The 19,593-nt window shown below is 51.9% G+C and overlaps 1 protein-coding gene across 6 annotated transcripts in view; it reads right to left on the bottom strand.

Moving 5' to 3' along the window:
* The window catches only part of NTRK3 (neurotrophic receptor tyrosine kinase 3), a 436,755-nt gene that overhangs the window by 403,106 nt on the left and 14,056 nt on the right, over positions 1-19,593 (bottom strand). Inside the window, exon 1 of one of the 6 annotated variants that reach the window (XM_088829670.1) lies at positions 16,792-17,303. The exons of the other annotated variants lie outside the window; for them this stretch is intronic. The gene's annotated coding sequence lies outside the window, so the exon portion shown is untranslated. Of the gene's footprint in view, positions 1-16,791; positions 17,304-19,593 lie in introns of those variants that run through there. 6 annotated transcript variants of the gene reach the window in all.

Raw genomic sequence — 19,593 nt, 5'->3', positions numbered from 1 at the left:
GGATCACTGCCCCTCCAATCACAGAGTCAGATGGTAAAGAATCGGCCTACAATGCAAGAGATCCAAGGTTCGATTCCTGGGTTAGGGAGATTACCCTGGAGAAGGGAATGGCTACCCACTCTAGTATTCTTGCCTGGAGAATTCCATGGACAGAGGAGCCTGGAGGGCTACAGTCCATGGAGTCGCAAAGAGTTGGACATGACTGAGCAACTTTCACTTTTCGCTTCAGTAAAAGACATTTCTGCACAGAAAGCCTCACATACAGGGTTCACACTACTGTGGGTTCTCCACTGGGCTGGGGAGACCAGGGGCTGCACCCTCTGCCTGATCCGAAAGAGACGAACCAGTGGGAACTGCAGAGGCCACTCCCCCCGCCTCCTCTCTGCAAACCCCAAGAATGCTCCGGTCTCCATAGGAGGAACCCCTGGATGCTATTCAGAGAAGGCCCCCCCCAAAGCGAGCTGCAGATGAATGAAGTGTGAAGTGAATGGAGGTTGGGAAAGAGGCAGGAGGAGCTGGGGCAGGGCTGCAGAGCGTGGGAAGGCCTCTCTCTCTTTCTCTTGACATCTCTGCTGTAAGTCTCCACACAGTCACATAGTGACTGTTGCGAGAGACTCCACAGTCTCAATTCATAAAGCAGGATCCCAGCAATCAGAACCAGCCAAGTGTAGTCCACTTTCACTCTCTTGACAACGTTGATGTAACCCACCCAGATCCCCACAGATCGGATCCTCAGTCCTCTCTGGAAATCCAGAAACACAAGGATCCCTGATGGCCTGGCACGCCCATGGAAGGCAAGGGAGGGATGGAGCCCAGGGAGATTGATGTAAGGGCTAGAGCAACAAGATCCAGATGTGTCCTAAAGGCCTGATAGACTGTGGTCAGCAGTCACTGGCCGCCCTGACATACACAGCTCACCACTGCTTCTGCCCCAGACTTGAGCCCCTCTACCCTAGACACATGACCTGTGCAAAGGGCAGATGCGACAAGCCAAGGGCATCCCAGGAAGCAGCCCAGAAGTCCACAGAAGACTGGACATGGAGTCAAAGCTGTGGGTGTGACTTCTCACTGTGGATATCCACATTGTGACCCCAGCTTAGACCTCCCTTCTCTGGGAGGGAGTTTCCTCCTCTGTGGACTGAGAGAAGAGAACTAGATCATCTCTAGGTCCCCAGCTCTGAGGCAGAGCGGGTCTAAGACTCAAGCAGCACAGGCCAGCTGCCCTGTGCCCTATGCCCAGGGAAGAACAGCGCCCCTCCCATGCCTTTCCTTCCATACCCCCAGGGGGTACGGCCCCTGAGCACATCAGCAAGGACCACTGAGGGTAGATCATGGAAAGTGCCAGGTGTGAGTGGATGGAATAAGCCTCAAGAGGCCCAGGGAGGCTGGGGATCAGGGTACAGTGTGTGGACCACACGTTTTACTGCATTCTCAGCCCAGAGAGGGGCTTCCCAGGTGGCTCAGCAGTAAAGAATCTGTCTGCCAATGCAGGATCCCTGGGATGGGATGATCCCCTGGAGAAGGAAATGGCAACCCACTCCAGTATTCATGTCTGAGAAACCCCATAGGCAGAAGAGCCTGGCAGACTGCAGTCTATGAGGTCACAAAAAAGTCGGATACAACTTCGTGACTGAACAAAAACAACCTCCCAGAGAACTATCTGGCCCCTGCAGTTCCAGGCACAGATTGTTCTAGACCTGGCCCATAGTGGGTAGACAGAGGTTTCCAGAGAATGTCAGCTGCCCAGGGCCCTTCTGACCACGGGAGATCTTAGGACCTGGGATGTTCAGCTTCAGAAGCCCCTCCTCCCTGCTCTCGGGCCCATCCTTGGTACCCAGGGCAGCAATGAACCACTTCTGGGCTGCGTACCACCTGTGGTTGATGCAAAGCTCCACTTAATCCCCATCCCTGCCCTCGGGTTCACACTCATATCAATGAAGAATCTCATTTTCCATTCCACTACCAACAAAATTAATCACAGTAATAATACAGAACTTCTAAAGAGCACTCAGCATGTGTCAAGCATTTTACAGAAATTATCTACCTTAGTCCCCCCAATAACCCACTGAGAAAGCACTAGAAATACTATCCCCATTTTACAGATAAGGAAACTGTGGCTTGGAGAGGTTATATAACTGAGAAGATCTAGGACACCTGACATGAGCTTTTTCATCCTCTCTCCGCTTCACTAGGGCATCTGAACATCACCTTTTCCACTTTTCCTCCTTTCACAGAGAAAGAGGGTCCCCTTCTTTTATCCATTCAAGACAGCATTGTATGAGACCTGGCAGATTTAGCTGCACAAACCAGCGTCCAGCCTTCTAGGAACCATAGCTTCCATCCGTGTCCCTCACTGACTTCCAAACCCATGAACCCTTTCCCCTCCCCGTCAGTGTCTCTTGCTCCATCAGCCTTTTCTTCCCTGGCCCTTCCATTCTGGCCACAAGCACGTTCAGGCCTTTGAGAAAAAAAAAATTGTTTCTTTCCAACCTACCTCATGGCCACATCTGGGCCTTGTTGTTCCAACACTTACATCAGCCTCACAGGGCTCCACCCCTCCCTTGCCTTCCACGGGCATGCCAGGCCATCAGGGTAACCAAAGCCCTTGAAGGAAGGGTCTGCATCATTGCTTCACGTGCCCTCCCCTTTCCCTTCAATCCAGCCTCACTTGGCCGTGGCCTTGGCTGAGCACTGTGCTCTATGGTCCAGAAGGCTGCGTGCCCCTGGCGACCACACCATGCACTCTCCCCGTGAGCCCGCGTCCTGCTCGGCCTCTCTCCTCGCTCCCACCTCCAGATGGAGACAGCTTAGCTCCTTTCCCTGGTCCTTGCCCCTTCTCATAGCTCACTCACACCCTTGGCTTCAGCTCTCACCTTCAGGCACAGAATTTGCAAACCTCCAGCTAAGCCCAAGGCCGGCCCTGAAACGCCAACCACCAGCCAGATGTACGCCTGTGGATTTTCCAAGCCAAACCCGAATCCAGCGTGAGAAACCGTCCCAACAGACCAACACCACCTCTGTATGTTTGAACCACCCAGGTCAGTTTTCAGTCGCTGTCCTTCAGTCACTAAGTCGTGTCTGATTCTTTATGACCCCAGCGGCTGCAGCATGCCAGGCTCCTCGTCCTCCACTATGTCCCACGGCTGTCGGCGTTAGATCCCCTTCATGGATCACAGCCTTGTCATGGCAAAGACGCTTGCGTAACTCAATGAAGCCACGATCCATGCCATGTCAGACCACCCGAGACAGACAGGTCAGAGTGAAGAGTTCTGCCAAAACGTGGTCCACTGGAGGAGGAAATGGCAACCCATTCCAGTATTCTTACCGTGAGAACCTCATGAACAGTATGAAAAGGCAAAAAGATATGACACCGGAAGACGAGTCCCCCAGGTCAGAAGGTGTCTCATAGGCTACTGGGGAAGAGTGGAGGGCAATTACTAATAGCTCCAGTTTTCAGTTAGTTACAGCCAAATGCAAGATCACAAGAGTGACCTCACTCAACTCTAACAGTGACCCTGCAACATGGCTGTTTATTTTTCACACAAGGAACTGAAGCTCAGACATGTTGTGATATGCCCAGAGTCTCAGAGCCTATGAGTAGGTAAATCAGGATCAAATCTGCCTGACTCTTAAACCCAGGCTCTTTCTGACCTGGTTCCCCCCATGCTGTATTCCAATGTTTGTTGAGTGACTCAACGAGCAAAAAGACCATGCACTCATCAAAACCTCTTCTTCGTATTCAGTCACTTCAGTCGTGTCTGACTCTTTGCAACCCTATGGACTGTAGCCCACCAGGCTCCTCTGTCCATGGAAATCTCCAGACAAGAATACTGGAGTGTGTTGCCATGCCGTCTTCCAGGGACTCTTCCCAACCCGAGGACTGAACTTGCGACTGCCTGCATCTCCTGCAATGCAGGTGGATTCTTTACCCACTGAGCCACCTGGGAAGCCCTTTTCTTCTTTAGAACCCCTTAGAGATATGGGGAAGGGATGTATCTTCCTCAAGCTTTCACCCACATTCCCCCCCCCACTGCCCCATGCAAAAGAAGGTGCCCGGATCAGTGGCTACTGTGGTGTCTAACCAGGGCTATCAACAGTCCCTTGTCAAGAGTCGATTTGGGTGCACCAGGCAATCCCCAGGGGACCCAGCAGCCCAAGGCCCTGTCCCAGCTGCTCTCTGCACACAGGAGGGCACCGCCTCCCCCTACCTGCTCACAGCCACTTGCTCCCTCCCACCTCCCAACCACACGAAATGAAGCAATCAATGGGACAAATATTTTATCTCGTTCCCCACACGGTTTATTTTATTTGAGGTGAATGGATCAATGTAGCCCTGGGAGCATGGAGCAGAATTTCTCATTGGACTGCCACGAGGAACATCTGTTCCAGCTTGGAAAAGCTAACCGAGTTATAAGGCAACTGCTGGGACAGGATGGGTGGTCCCAGCACCCCTGGGTGTGGGCTAGACAGGAAGTCCAAAGTCCTGAAGCTGTCACTAGAACAGAGGGCGTGGGAGCATGGGCTCAGGAGTCAGGCTGCCTGAGCTCCAAAAAACTTCATTGCTTGCTAAACTGGGTGGTCTTGGGCATACACAAACTAAGTTCTCACTGCCACCTCAGTTTGCTCATCTAGAAAATGGGACCAATAATGCCTACCTCATTCAGTCGTCTAAGAATCAAAGCCATGGAATGAAAAGCGCTCAGCATAGAACCTGGCATGTAGTAAGCACCCGAGTTTGGGTGATGCTCTTACTAACAACTGTCATCATGATCATCATCAACATCATTATTTATAAGCACTTTTCAGCTCAGAGGAGGAGAAGAGGATTCCAGATTTCCCAAGTTCACATATGGGATCCTGCTGTTCTCCTAAGTGTGCCCACATGTTCTCATTCTGGAGTCAGAGAATATGATCGTGGGAAAACTGGGAGTTGTGGAAAGGATTCTTTTCCCTCTTAACAGACAGAAGATCTGAGATAAATTATTTGCCTTCTCTGGAAAACGGGACAGTAAGGTCTGGCCAGCCTTCGTCTTAGGGTAGTAAGAAGTAATTGTGAAAAGGCATTTGAGTGTAAGTCAGTGACTATCGTTTGAACTTATCCATCTAGCAACCAGGTTCCTTGTTATTCCACCCAAATGCCAGCATCATGACTCCCCTATTACCTTGCTGTCCTTATTTGGGATAAGAGGCAGGATGCGACCTACAGAAGTGGTGAGGCCAGGGAGAGAAGGGAGAGAGGGGCAGAGAAGCCCAAAGGGCCTCACAAATAAAGACGGAAAGGTGAGATGCTTCTGGAGCCACTGTTTCTAACAAAACTCTACCAGGCAAAAGACCCTCTCCTAAAGAAATACCAGTTGGCTGGACGGCCATCGAGAAGCCTGGTGGTGGACACAGACCCTTTTTAACAAGTACCACAGCTGCTTTGTCAGTTGGTGAGACTTCACAGAGAAGGACCCCGATCAGGACCCCAGGCCTGCTCGGGTTCCTAACCTGTACCCTCAGCACCTCTCCCAAGTGCCAGGGACTCAGGTGTCCCCAGTAGATGTCACCATCTCAGCTTCTCAACTAAACCTGCTCCAGGCAGGTTCTGCTCCAGGCAGTTTCTCAACTAAACCTGCTTCAGTCAAGTTCTATAAACCTCAGTACCGCTTCATGTCTCCATCACTCACTCAGCAAGTGCGACCAGAGTTCTTTGAAAAGCTGAAATTCCATATGCATTTCTCTTTCTTGGCCACACCACGCAGCACGTGGGATCTTAGTTCCCCGCCCAGGGATCAAACTCAAGCCCCACTGCATCCCTGCATTGGAAGTGAGGAGTCTTACCACTGGACCAGCAGCGAAGTCCTTTGAAATGCTTGTCGGGTCTTTGAAATCCCTTCCCTCTCCACCCTCTTTGCACCCAACCCTGAGTTACTGCACTCACACCCTGCCTTCTTTCTCGACCATTTACCTCTCCTTTTCCTTAACCCATGGGATACCTGTCATTTCGATTCTTCTTCTTAAAACACAAATCAAAATGACCTGCTCACGTGCATGCAAATACCCACTCACGTGCACACATACGCACACAATGGCATGCTTTCTTTCATATGCTGCTGTTCACTCGCTCAGTCATGTCTGACTCTTTGCAACCCCAGGGACTGCAGCACACCAGGCTTCCCTGTCCTTCACCATCTCCCGGAGTTTGCTCAGACTCATGTCCATCGAGTCAGTGATGCCATCTAACCATCTTGTCCTCTGTCTCCCCTTCTTCTCATGTCTTCAATCTTTCCCAGCATCAGCATCTTTTCCAACGAGCCAGCTCTTTGCATCAGGTGGCCAAAGTATTGGGACTTCAGCATCAGTCTAAATACTGAATTTATGCTGTTTAGCTTATGCACCCAGGAAGAGTGAGAAAGGAAAATAAAAACTATTTTAAGACACAGGTGCTTCGGTCCCCATTTCACTTGATGAGAACCTCTATCAGACTAAGCTACAACTCCACCGCTGTACCCCTGGCTGGCCTCAGCTCCCATATGCCCCTCACAGTGATCACAAAGTATTTCAAGGGTTACTTTCTGCCTTAAGCAGGCTATAGACTCAACCCTAATATAAGACTTGAAGGAAACCCTCCAAAATCATGGTTTTCTTTCCAGGTTGCTGGGACTAAGTGATTTCTTTGTCTACTATTGGCTATTCCTAATTTTCCATTAACAAACAGACTTTTTGTTTTGTGAAGTCATTTGAACTATATCCAAAGACTGTCCTGTGGAATCTTCGACGACTCCACTCACTCACCCAATCCAGTCCAGACGCCTCAGTTGAGCATTCAAAGTGGTCAGGTGCGTCTGTCTGTCTCTCTCACGCCCCTCCACACTCCATAATGGGAACCCTGCATTTCCTCTACTGCACTGGGCACTTTCACTGTACCTTCAGCCCAAAATGTGCCCCCACTCCTCCTTCCCAATCCAGATCTGACCTGTGCATCAAGGGACTTTACCCACTCAAGCATGCTGTCACTTCAGTTGTGTCTGACTCTTTGCAACTCCCTGGACTGTAGCCTGGCAGGCTCCTCTGTCCACGGGGATTCTCCAGTCAAGAATACTGGAGTGGGTTGCCATGCCCTCCTCCAGGGAATCTTCCCAACCCAGGGAACGAACCCGCATCTCCTGCCTTGGCAGGCAGGTTCTTTACCGCTAGTGCCACCTGGGAAGTCTGCTTCATTCAAGCCCTCCTGAACTCCACTCTGCCCCCACCGCCTCCTGTTTTGTGGTGACCCTGCTCCTCGCAGGCACCTTTCTTGGAGGAACTGAGGATCTAGTCTGACCTCCCCCCAGAATAGTTAAGCTCTCTTTCGTAGTTTCTGCAATATCCGGCTCTGCACACCACAGACGCTCAAATAATGGAGCAAGTGAAGTGGATCCAAGTGGATTGAAATGAATTGGACAGCCCTGGCTTGACTTGAGTCCATAACTCTATTCCTTAAATCCAAGTGTTGGTAAATTCGGCGAACTGGAGCACCCAGCCAGGCTTTCCATGAGTGGCCTACAGGCAAGTTGGCCATTTGCTCCTCGATCATTTGGGCAACTGGCTCTCTGTCACTTGGCTTTTGGGGAACTGGCTTCTGACCAGTTGCTCCCTGTATGCAGTGACCTCATTTTCTGTTGAATGGACCAGAGCAGACAGTGAGCAGAGCAGGGACAGACAGTGAGCAGAGCAGGGACGGACCTCATGACAACCCTGGAGACCCCTGAGTACCAAGGAAGCTCAACCCTGGCCCTTCAGCGACTCTGCAGAAGAACTCCAAGACACCCCAGCCCAGTGAGAGCTGGTAAAAGCCTGGAGGGGGACACTCACCCCTAATTAGGCGGTTCCACTTCCCCGAACCCTCAGAAACCGGCCAGCCAGCCTCGAGCTTCTGTCTGAGAGTTAGGATTCACTCCACAATCATGGACAGTATGAGTTGACTCACTGGAAAAGACTCTGATGCTGGGAAAGGTTGGGGGTGGGAGGAGAAGGGGACGACCGAGAATGAGATGGCTGGATGGCATCACCGACTCTGTGGACATGAGTTTGAGTGAACTCCGGGAGTTGGTGATGGACAGGGAGGCCTGGCGTGCTGTGATTCATGGGGTCGCGGAGAGTCGGACACGACTGAGCGACTGAACTGAACTGAACTGAACCCACAGCAGAGGGGCCCAGGGAACCCCAGCTGCCCCCACCCTTGCCCTTCCCCCACCTCACAGCAAAAGTTTGACTAAAGCTCAGTGTCTTTGCTTTTATAAATCTCTGCCTTTTAATGATGGCTTCAAGGCTGAGGGGAAAAAGGACCATTAAACTCACTGAATAAGTTAATGGGGCAGAGAGAATCTATTTCGGAGCCACCCCAGGCTATTTTCTTCTGGAGCTAAAGCCTGAATAAGCAAAAAGAAAAAATTAAAACCGTAGCGCACATTGCCAATAAATAACCCCTAGTGTAATCTCTCAGCACCCAGGACTTCATTTGCAGAGATGTTATAATGCAGATCACTTGCAAAACACCTCTGGTCTCAGAGTGCCCCCTGCGTGGCCAGGGCGCCGAGGCCTCTTCATCCACCCAGGCCCTTCCCTCCCAGAAGAAAAGGAATGAACTTAGGGGCGCTCTGATCTGGGCTGCAGGCCCTTTAGGCATCGTGGTGAGAAACTGCCCACCACAAACTTCAGCACAGGAAAACAGAGGAGGCCCCAAGACCCTCCAATCCCCCAGCTGTCGAGAGTCCCCGATTCACTGTCCTGAAACTCACAACTCCCTCCTTCCTCTGCACAGGCCAGCCAGCCAGCATCTCGGTTCCTCTGGGCCTGGACTGCTCGACCTCCCCAGAAAACTCCCCTCCTCCCGTCCTCCCTCCCCAGCCCCTCTTCCTCCCCTGACTTCCCACCCTCACCCCCAACCCCACTCCCGGCCCACTTCTGGGAGAACAGAGCCTCCCTTGAAGGAAGCCAGAAACAAGACCCTGAGGGCCGAGAAAGCACAAATAATTAAATAAGTCAGCACTCCTGTTGGTAAACGCTGAATCCCACTAGACACACGTTGTTTACTCTTTAATATTTAAACATGTTAATTAAATCTCCGAATAAACAAATAGATGTTCATAAGTGGCATTCCTGACTCGGAGCTTCTTCCCGCATGGCCTCAGGGCCTGCCAGGAGGGGCTGGGCCTCCTCGTGGGCCACTGACTGAGGGCAGATGAGGGTCAGGCCTACCGTCCCTTCCGGGGCAGTCAGGTCAGGCAGCCTGGACCCAGCGTCACGGGGCGACCGTCTCCACCTCCCATCCAGCCACATCTGCCCCTCTCATGACCCAAGGCTCACCCTCGGCTCCCCTGACCTGGAAAAAGTCCCACCACCTCTAGGTCCCTGGCGTAAACTCCCCTAATGCATTGATTCATGCATTTATGTGTGGCCCCAGCACTGATTTAGCCAGGCAGCTGCTGAGCACTGGAAAGAAAGGAATAATCAAGCCTGGACCCCAGGACGTCCCTGGTGGTCCAGCGATTGAGACTTCACCGTCCCATGCAGGGGAGCAGGTTCAGTCCCTGGTCCCAAATGCCTCTTAGCCAAAAACAAAAACAAAAACCAGAAGCAATGTTGACATAAATTCAATCAAGAGTTTTAAAATGGTCCACATAAAAAAAAAAAAAAAAAACACTTAAAAAAAAAGACCGGACCCCAGTCCTCAACAAGCTCAGAACAGTCCCAAGAAAAAGCCTACCTCCTCCATCCCTGCCTGGCCTGGCCCCTCCCTACGTCTCCAGCCAGAATGAAGATCCTCAAGCTCTTTAAAGGTTCCAAGCTTTCAGGGCCTCCCTCACACCGTTCTCTCATCCTGGAGTGGCACCCATCGCATGAGTCCCCCACCATGGGGCTAGTTCACCCTTAAGGTTTCAATTCAGTGGTCCCTTCCTCTGGGGACCTTCTTCACACGCCCCAGCTATCGGAACCCACAAGCCGGCAAGCTTTCTCCAACACATTTATCGCGCCCAGTTAAGATGTAGATTGAATCAACTCCTGTTTAAAAGGAAAAGGCACCAGAGCCTCTCACCGCACTCAGATTAAAGCTGAACCCCTTCCCGTGGCCTGTAACCCCTCCAACATCACCCGCCTCACCCCTCCCCCTGGCTCACTCCATCCCACCCGCCCTACCCTCCTCCAGCCTCTCTCCCAACAACATCTAGTCCATTCCCAACTCAAAAGTGCCGAGTTTGCCAGAAAATTCCACCCTCGGGGATATTCCCAAAGCTCTGCCTCTTGCTCACTCTTCAGGTGAGAGCTAGACTGCTACTTCCTCCTGGAGCCGCCCCCCCATCCCAAACCAGGAGCAGCGCCCACTTCCCATCTCCCAATCAAGCTTCTCATCTCATCACTCTGCTCAGGTCCTTTCTAGAACTTACGGCTCTCTGACACTATCTGAGTGATTTATATCAACGCTGATGGCCCCTGCCCATTGAATTTCCAGGCCAGACACTCTCTGTCTTGTGCGTCATGGCATCACCAACGTGAAGGATTGAAGCTTGTTTGTGTCCCTATCCATGGCTGCACCACTAATCTTCAGGCTCTGAGAGGCAGGACCAATCCGGCTGATGCTACAGCCCTGCGCTCAGCATTCACCCCAGACTGAGAGGTGGGCTGGGGCCCCCACACCCCATGTCTGAGCACTCAGCAAGCAGGGCTCTTGGTTACATCATTTTGGAATGATTTTGGTTTTTTTTTTTGGCTGCATGGCATACAGGATCCTAGTTCCCTAATCAGGGATTGAACACGTGTTCCCCGTAGTGGAAGCGCAGTCTTACCCACTGGACCACCAAGGAAAGTCCCCTGGTTACATACAGAACCAGGGTTGCTGTCTGACCTTCATCTGTCCAGAGCACACAGAACCCAGCCCAGGGAACTGAGTGGGGCAAACGTCTAGGCTGATGGGGAACACTAGGCTGATGGGAAGGGAAGAGGCCAACCCCAGGCCGGAGAGCACCCCACATCTGCCCGGCCCTGGCTTCCATGGTGTCAAGGAGAACACAGGTGCTCTGTGAGAACCAGGACCATCCTTGGGCTGTGGCCACCAGAAAGTGCTCCCAAGGACAGCACCCTGCTTTTTCTGCCTGCTTCAGCCCTGCTCCCGGGAGCAGCAGCATGTCACCACAGAAACCCCACGGGCTCTGAGTCAGACAGGCTCCCGGCCCTGCCCCCTACCAGAGGGGTGACCTTGCCACCCCGCACCCCTCAAATTCCTCATCTGCAAGACAAAGCTACAACAGCACCTGTTTTGGTGAGTCATGTACGTGTGTCTATCTTAACCCAGATTAATTAAAAGCAGCCCCATTGTGTAGACGGGTGCAACGACTCTGGCAAAGATCTGGCAGTGTCTTAGAAAGTTAAATATCATCCAATCCAGAAATTCTACTCCTGGGGACAGACCCAAGAGAGATGAAAGTGTTTGTTCACAAAAAGCCTTGTGCTCGAATGTTCAGAGCGGATTTACCCATAATAGTCCAAAATTGGGAACAGTCAGGGTTCCAACAACTAGGAGACTAAACAAACTCGGGTATTCCATGGAATACTACTTAGTAATAGACAAGAACAGCCTGCTGTTGTCTACAACAGGAATGAACCTCAAAAACACGTTGTTAAATACATACTGTGCATTTCCACTTATATGAAGCTGTAACTCAGATAAAAGCAATTTATGGTGGGAAAATATCAGAACTGTGGCCACCTCTAGGGAGATGGGGGCAGAGACTAGGGAGGGACATAGGGGAACTTTCTGGGTGAAAGGTAATCACCTAGATCTTGCTGGGTTTGGGTTCCACAGGTGTATACATTTTTCAAAACACAGAATAAACACTTGCAGTTCACACATTTCATGGACTAGAAATATTACCTGCAGTGAAAACAAATACTGAACTCTAGTGTAATGATCGGAGAAGGCAATGGCAAGCCACTCCAGTACTCTTGCCTAGAAAACCCCATGGACAGAAGAGCCTGGTAGGCTGCAGCCCATGGGGTCACTACAAGTCGGACACAACTGAGTGACTTCACTTTCACTTTCATGCACTGGAGAAGGAAATGGCAACCCACTCCAGTGTTCTTGCCTGGAGAATCCCAGGGATGGGGGAGCCTGGTGGGCTGCCATCTATGGGGTCGCACAGAGTTGGACACGACTGAAGCGACTTCGCAGCAGCAGCAGTGTAACAATATGCACACGAAAGTGTTCAGGGAGAGTATAGTATACTAACATCCACAGTTTCTTCTGAGGTGCATCAGAAAAATAGGGTGGAAATGAGTGGCTAGAAGGACTAAGAGAAGGAGAGACCTTATAACAGAGCAAGTGAGTGAAATATTAATTGCGGACTCCAGAGGGTGGGTGTATGGCTGTCCACTGTAAAAATTTTCAGCTTTTCTATAGGCTTAAAAGTTTTCATGATGAAATGGTAGATATCAGAGAATCCTACTTACTTGCACATCCCAAGGAAAGATAGGATCATGGACTCAATGGACATTAATTTGAGCAAACAAATTGTTTTGAGACAGCCCACGCGGTCGTCCATGGGGTCACAAGGAGTCAGACACAACTTAACACTGAACAGCAATAACCACAAACAAAGGAGAGCAATTTCATAGCCCCATTTCGAGGAAGTTCTTCCTTTCTACTAAACAGATACGCTGTGGTCCCAGCCCACTGAGACTTTTGGTGGGGGAGCAGGTGTCTAACTTGGTGGTGACACAAATCAGGTACTCACCGGTAATTGCTGAAGTAATTAGATTAGCTAATTCATAAGAGAGACAGTGCATAGTCCATGTGATATGGGTTGTTTTCCGATTTCTACCTGCAATCTGCTAAACATCAGACCACCAGAGAGGTGTCCTCGGGGGCCCTTTCCATACTCTGCACTGGCTCCCTTTACCCCTGTGTTTCTCCTGTGAAGGCACAGCCTCCCCCACAGGGCTCCTTGGCTCACAAGGGCCAAACAAGCAGGTATGTTTAAAGCATCAGCAGCCAGAGGCACCAAAAAATGAGGACAATTCAGCTTTTCTTCACTCAAGAAGTCTAAGACTCTATTTTCATTTCAGCAGGCATGCAAATTGTCTGTCTTACGGCTGTTTTAGGGCTTCCCTGGTGACTTAGATGGTAGAGAATCTGCCTACAATGCAGGAGACCCTGGTTTTATTCCCTGGTTGCAAAAATCCCTAGAGAAGGGAATGGCAACCCACTCTAGCATTCTTGCCTAGAGGATCCCATGGACAGAGGAGCCTGGCAGACTACTGTCCATGGGGGTCACAAAGAGTCGGACATGACTCAGCAACTAACACACACACACATGGTTGTTCTAAGCTGACATGTATCCCCCCAAAATTCATAAGCTGAACTCTTAAGCCCCGGTACTTCCAAATGTGACTCTGTGGAGGCAAGGTCTTTAAGAGATAATTAAGTTAAAATGGGGTCATCAGGCTCTAATGCATTATGACTGATGTCATAAAATGAAAAGATTTAGAGCACAAACACAGAAAAGGCCATGTGAAGACACAAAAGGATATGGCCGTTGGCAAATCAAGAAGAGAGGCTTAATGCTGGTTCTATTTTAAACTACAAATCTAATGGGTGTGGTCATCTGTTATTGCTTGAAGCCTTTCAAGTGTCATCTTAATAGAGAAAAAGCAAAGGATTATACATTAAACACCTTATTTATTCATCACCTGGAATTAATACATATTACCATTTTCTCAGATGCACAGGTCTCCAGAACAGAAGGAAAACATCACAGATGAAGTTAGGAGTCCTGCGGTTACCCTTCACTCCCCCTTCCTCTCGTCCTAGAGACAAGCCTCTCGTGAAATCACTCTGTATTCAGCCCATGGTCTTATCTTTCTACTACATATCTTTGTGTATAAACAATACATTATATTGGTCATTGTGGTTTCTTTAAATTGAAGTCTAGTTGATTTGCAACATTGTGTTAATTACTGCTATACAGCAAAGAGATTCAGTTATGCATATATACACTTTTTTCTCTTCTCTTCCATGATGGTTTATCATGGATTATTGAATATTTTACATATATGGTATGTCATTCTGCAACTTTTTTTTTAAGTTTAGCCAGGTTATTATACAGAGAACAAGGTTTTCAATGCAACTGCTATGTAGGATTCCAGCCTATCGCACACATGGCTCCTCATCCTTTCCCCTCCTGAAGACATGGTGAGCTGGTTCCCAACTGGTTTGCAATGAATATGGAACCATGGCCTCTGAAGTCAGCCTGGGTTTGAGTCCTAACTCTGCCATGAAGAGCTGAGGTCTTACTCAAGCGCTTGCATCTTTCAGCCTCAATCTCCTCATTTGTGCAGTGAGAGCAGTTCTCTGCTCACATGATGTGTGTGTTAGTCGTTCAGTCGTGTCTGACTCTTTGTGACTCGTGGACTGCAGCCCGCCAGGCTCCTCTGTCCATGGCATTCTCCAGGCAAGAATACTGGAGTGGGTCGCCATGCCCTCCTCCAGGGGATCTTCTGGACCCAGGGATGGAACCTGCATCTCTTGTGTCTCCTGCAGTGGCAGACCATTCATACGATGGTGTGGATTAAATGAGACGCTGCATACACTGCCTGGCCCACAGCAAGGGCTCAAAACCAGCCGCCTCGACCTACTGTGTGCCTCAGAGGCTGAAAAGATAGAGCAATCAACAAACACAAGTCTGGACAACGAAGACCATCTCAACAATGGGACCAGTGACAGGCAGAGCTCGGGTGGACAGAATGAAGACCAGAGGGCTCCCAGGCAAGGGCAGTGGCCTGAGCAGGAGACTAAGAGTGGGACACGGTTGGGGATGTTTCAGGATTGCCCAGCTGATGAGTTTGGCTCGGGCAAAGGATTCTCATGGGGGAAGAATGGGAGGTAAGACAGAGAGATTCTGAAGCCACGAGATCCTGAACACGAACGCCGAAGGCTCAACCTCACCCCAGGAGCAATTAGGGCCCGACTGAGGTTCCAGAGCTGCAGTTACTGAATTACTTCCCTGCCACCCAAATAGTTTTTTAAAGTCAACTTTGAGCCTGGGAGGCATTCCAAAACACAGCCGTTCTTTCATTTCTCAATTGCATATCAGATGACATAGGTCAGAGCATGTTCAGTCGAGCCCAGCCCCGCTGGGAAAAGGTGAGTGGGGGCCAAGGTCAGGATGGAGCCAAGCATCATGTCGGGGGAGTGCAGAGAGAAGAGACGAAAGGGAAATGGAAAGAGAACCCAGCACCCGGGGGGGGACCCCAGAACGTGCTTAGGGGTGGGGAGTGTTCTTCAGCAATGAGATATGCAAACACTTTGTAGCCTGGCAAACTTCACAAAGGGCTTCCCATGTGGCACAGTGGTAAAGAACCTGCCTGCCAATGCAGGAGACGCAAGTTTGATCCCTGGGTTGGGAAGGTCCCCAGAGAAGGAAACGGCACCCCACTCTAGGATTCCTGTCTGGGAAATCCCATGGACAGAGGACACCAGGAGGCTACAGTCCGTGGGGCCGCAAAGAGTCGGACACGACTGAGCACGCAGGCATACATGCAAACGTCATAGAGCCTTACACGGATACCACACCAGCTCTGACCTCACTTCGGAGAGCACAGTTTGAAAGCTGCCAGTGTGACAGTCGTTCTGGAAGTGTGGTCCCTGGGCCAGCAGCGTCTGCCTCACCTGGGCGCTGATGAGGAATGGCCTCCTCCGGCCCCAGCGCAAAGACTCACAGCAGAATCAGACACTCTGGGCTGGGGTCCGGCAGCCGGGGCTGTAGCCAGAGGACGCACACAGAAGCGTGAGGACCCCCAGGGTCCACCCCCGAGACAGCTTTCTGCAGCCTCGGCGCTCCCTAACCTTCCACCCCGTCCACAACCCCCACATTGGAAGTATGAGAGGTCAAAGCGGGACGAGGAACCAGAAGTCACCCGGTGAAGCCCCCAAGGGAAACATAAGAAAACGGGGGCTCAGAGACAGCCAGTGCCTTGCCCAGACTCACCCACTGAGTCCGTGGCCATGACGGGACAGACCACACAGGCCACTCCGCCCTGCCTCAGTGCCCCCACTCAGAGGATGTCCTCAGGATGTGGCCAAGACACTTGCTCCCACGAAATTCAGGGACGCCGAGCTCCACTGGGTCCCAGGCCCCTCCTGCCCCACCCTCCTTCCCGGCACCAGTGTCAGAAACAGAACACCGCAGAACTCGCTGTGCCCTACTGGCCAGGGGTGATGGGAGCTGTGGGGACAGGGGTCTGGGTCTAGGACTAAAGCCACAGGACTGGTGGGGACGGGTGGGCAGGAACTGAGAGGGTCTGTGACACAGGGTTGGGGGGAGGGTGTGAGCTGGGGCTTCAGAGCAAACCTGCTGATTCAAACCTCAGCTCAGCCGCTTCCTGATCTCGTGACCCAGGACAAGTGCGATAGCCTCTCTGTGCCTCAGTTTCCCCACCCATTAGACAAAGATGCTAATGATAACCTACCTCATTGGATTGTGCTAAGAGTGAAACAGGATTAAAATCAGACTGTCCCATATCTGCTCTACAGCAGAAATCAAACGACACTGTAAATCAATTATATTTCAATTAAAAAATAAAAAAAAAAAACAGACTGTCCTGAGAACAGCACCTGGGACCTGGTCACCACACAGTGCCTGCCTTCCCCGTCATCTGTCAAGTTTTCCTAGAAGATTCCTCCAGCAGCTGCTCCGCTGAAGGCAAAGCCGGGGCCCACAGAGGTGTGGGAGCCGCAAGGACAAGGTGCCCTGCGCTCCGGGCAGGGGTACGCACCATCCAGAAGCTGGGATCTGCGGTGGGTCTGCGAGAGATTCTGGCAGGGATGAGCCCGTCCCATCGACAAGTCTCTCTGAAGTCCCTGTGAGGTGCCGGCTACAGCTCTCTGCACCCACAGGGAGGAAAGGTCCAGGAGCCTGACGCCAGCCAGGGCACGTGGGCGCCAGACCCTGAGAGACTCTGCAGGACTAAGATGCTGGCTGAACACCCTCTCTGCCCACTGACCCACCTGGGCAGGTGAGGGCAGGCACCTGGGAAGATAACAGGGTGGAGTTCCAAGGTCAGGACTCCTCCTCAGAGTCCAGGGAACAGGGGAGTCACAGCCAGGAGCGGGAAAGAGTGGAGCGGCTGTTTCCATGGAGACAGGACGTGACCCTGGACCGCGACGCCTGCAGGAGGGGTAAGTCACTCCTCCTCCACTGCAGCTTCTCCAGGCCCCGGGCGTGGCTCTGAGCCGAGAAGAAGAAGGGCAGGCCCCCGATGGGCTGGGCAGAGGGTCAACTGGGTGCTGCGAGCGGGAAGCCGGGCTCAGTCCCGGACCAAGACATGAAGCCAGTCTTCACTTGCCCTCCCAGGCGCTCACCCCATCACCCGACTCACCCCAACCCCGTCACCCTCTGACAGAACCTTCTCCCGGGAACTCGGCCTGGGGGCCCAAGGGGATCTGGCCGCACACTCGGCACCCCAGCCCACCGTCCCCACAGCCTGAAGGTCGACTCCCGGTGGAAAGGAAAGGGGGCTTGACCTTACACATCCTGTAACTACAGGGAGAACACAGACCCAGCTGCCCGGCGAGCGCTGCCTGCCGTTTTCCTAGCTCTCACAAAAGGGGCCGGCCCAGCAGCGGCTCTCAAATAAACATGCTGAATAAATGCAGAAATCAGGAAATGAGCAAGTGCCTGGGGAGAGGCTCAGCGACACCTCCCGGAACCCGATGTTCTTGGCTTTCTCCCTCTCCAGCTCACTCCCTCCCCCAGGGTGCCCCGGGGTCACCTTCCCCATGAACCACCGGCCCCCAAACCACTGGCCTCCAAATCTCTGTCGTGACAGAGAGAAGAAACACAATCTCTGTCGTGACAGGAGAAGAAACACAATTCTCCTCTCCTGTTCGCTGCTTCCCCTATGATTCCACCGGGCCTCTGTGGACAGAGAGCAGGACAATGATTCAAGGTCACGGCCACCCTGACCGCCAGCTCCACTGTGTCCAATCAGATGAACTTGAAAGCAGGTACCTCTAGAATTTTTAAATCTCCATTTAGAAAAAAAGCTGTCCCCTCTCCTCCTGGGAAAGCTCTATTTTCACATCTCTATGCTTTTCTTTCAAATTTTCCAATAAATACGTTTTCTAAAATACTTCCCTGCTTCTCTAGAGACAGCACTCCGAGCTATAGATCCCTGATTAATGCGGGCCACCCTGACTTGACTCTGAACTCCGAGAGGGGCCATGGCCTTCTATGTTTGAGGGTCCTGTCCCAAGGCTGAGCACCGTGCCTGGCACACAGCTGGAGCCCGGGGCTGGGACAAAAAGGGTTGGCCCTTTCTCTCCTGGGCCTGCCAGCCCAGCCAGTGCCTCCACCCATGCTTCCCCAAGAGGCCAGAGGCTGGCCGGGCCTGGGTAGGTGAGGCGGGCAGCTAGATACCTGGGCCCCCATAGCCTGGGGCCAGACACAGCTCAGTCTCCACAGTGAGGGGAACACACACCAGCGCCAGGCCCCTGTTGACGGTCTGTTTGTTATGCACTTGGAAGTCAGTCCTTTGAGAAAAGGCCTTCCCCTTCCACTCCCACCCAGGGACAGGAGCCAGACACCCCCGGAGGACACAGGAGCCTCCTAGGCAACAGGGAACACTTCAGCCACAGGCCACACGCTCCAGAAGCCAGGCACCTCTTTCCACGCCCTCCCCTTCACTGTCAGGGGCTTCCAGGAGCCCTCGCTCATTCCCAGGGCCTCCAAGACAAGGTTTCTGCTGAGGGACCAGGACTCCGCCCCTCCCCCATGCCCCCTGCCCCCCCATCCCTCATGTTATTTCCCACTTGGTGTCTTGTCGCCACATTTGTTAGAATGACTGCCACTTAGGAGGTGGCAAGGAGTCAGAAACACAATCTGGAGCAAAGCTGATATTAAATAACTTCCTGAGCCTGGCGCGTCTGCCAAGGCTCCCTCCTGGATCTCAGGTGGATAATAAAGAAGCTACAAAAGATGAGGAGCCAGCGGCACCCCAATTCCAGCCTCAGAGCCACGCCTCCGTGGGGGGAAGCCCCTTCCTTCTCTGGGCTGGAATTTCTGCACCAGGAAAGCCTAAAGTAAATCCTTCCCACGTCATCCCACACCCCTAGACACACACATGCCCGTGCACACACACACACACACAAACACATACACACTGAGGAAAGGATATGAAATAATGTCTGACACTCAAATCCAAGCTAGCACAGCCCTCCCCATCAACCAGACCAACCATCCGCCTCCACCCTGCTTTCCAGATAAACACACTGAGCCTCAGAGATCCTGCATCTCATCGCGGAGCGCCATCAGATAGACTGGGCATGAAAGCATCTCAAGAAGAGTCAACACCCAAGGAAAACACCAGGAAGGGTCTGGCTGTTGGATGCCGGAATTGGCTGGCTACAATGAAGTCAGGCAGGTACACAGGTGTGGTCCGCACGTGTAGCCTCATGCCATCGACCCAGCAGCAAACATGGCCTATGGCCATCATCACACTCGTGTCCTCAGAGGACCAACTCTAGCTGCTGGCGTCGAAAGGGGAGAGAAATTCAACTGATGGGTCCTCTGATGCCTG

This window comes from Moschus berezovskii, chromosome 21, assembly GCF_049115385.1.
Source record: "Moschus berezovskii isolate FMDL1 chromosome 21, NW_MosBer_1.0, whole genome shotgun sequence".
Lineage (NCBI taxonomy): Eukaryota > Metazoa > Chordata > Mammalia > Artiodactyla > Moschidae > Moschus > Moschus berezovskii.
This window is presented reverse-complemented; position numbering and strand designations above follow the sequence as displayed.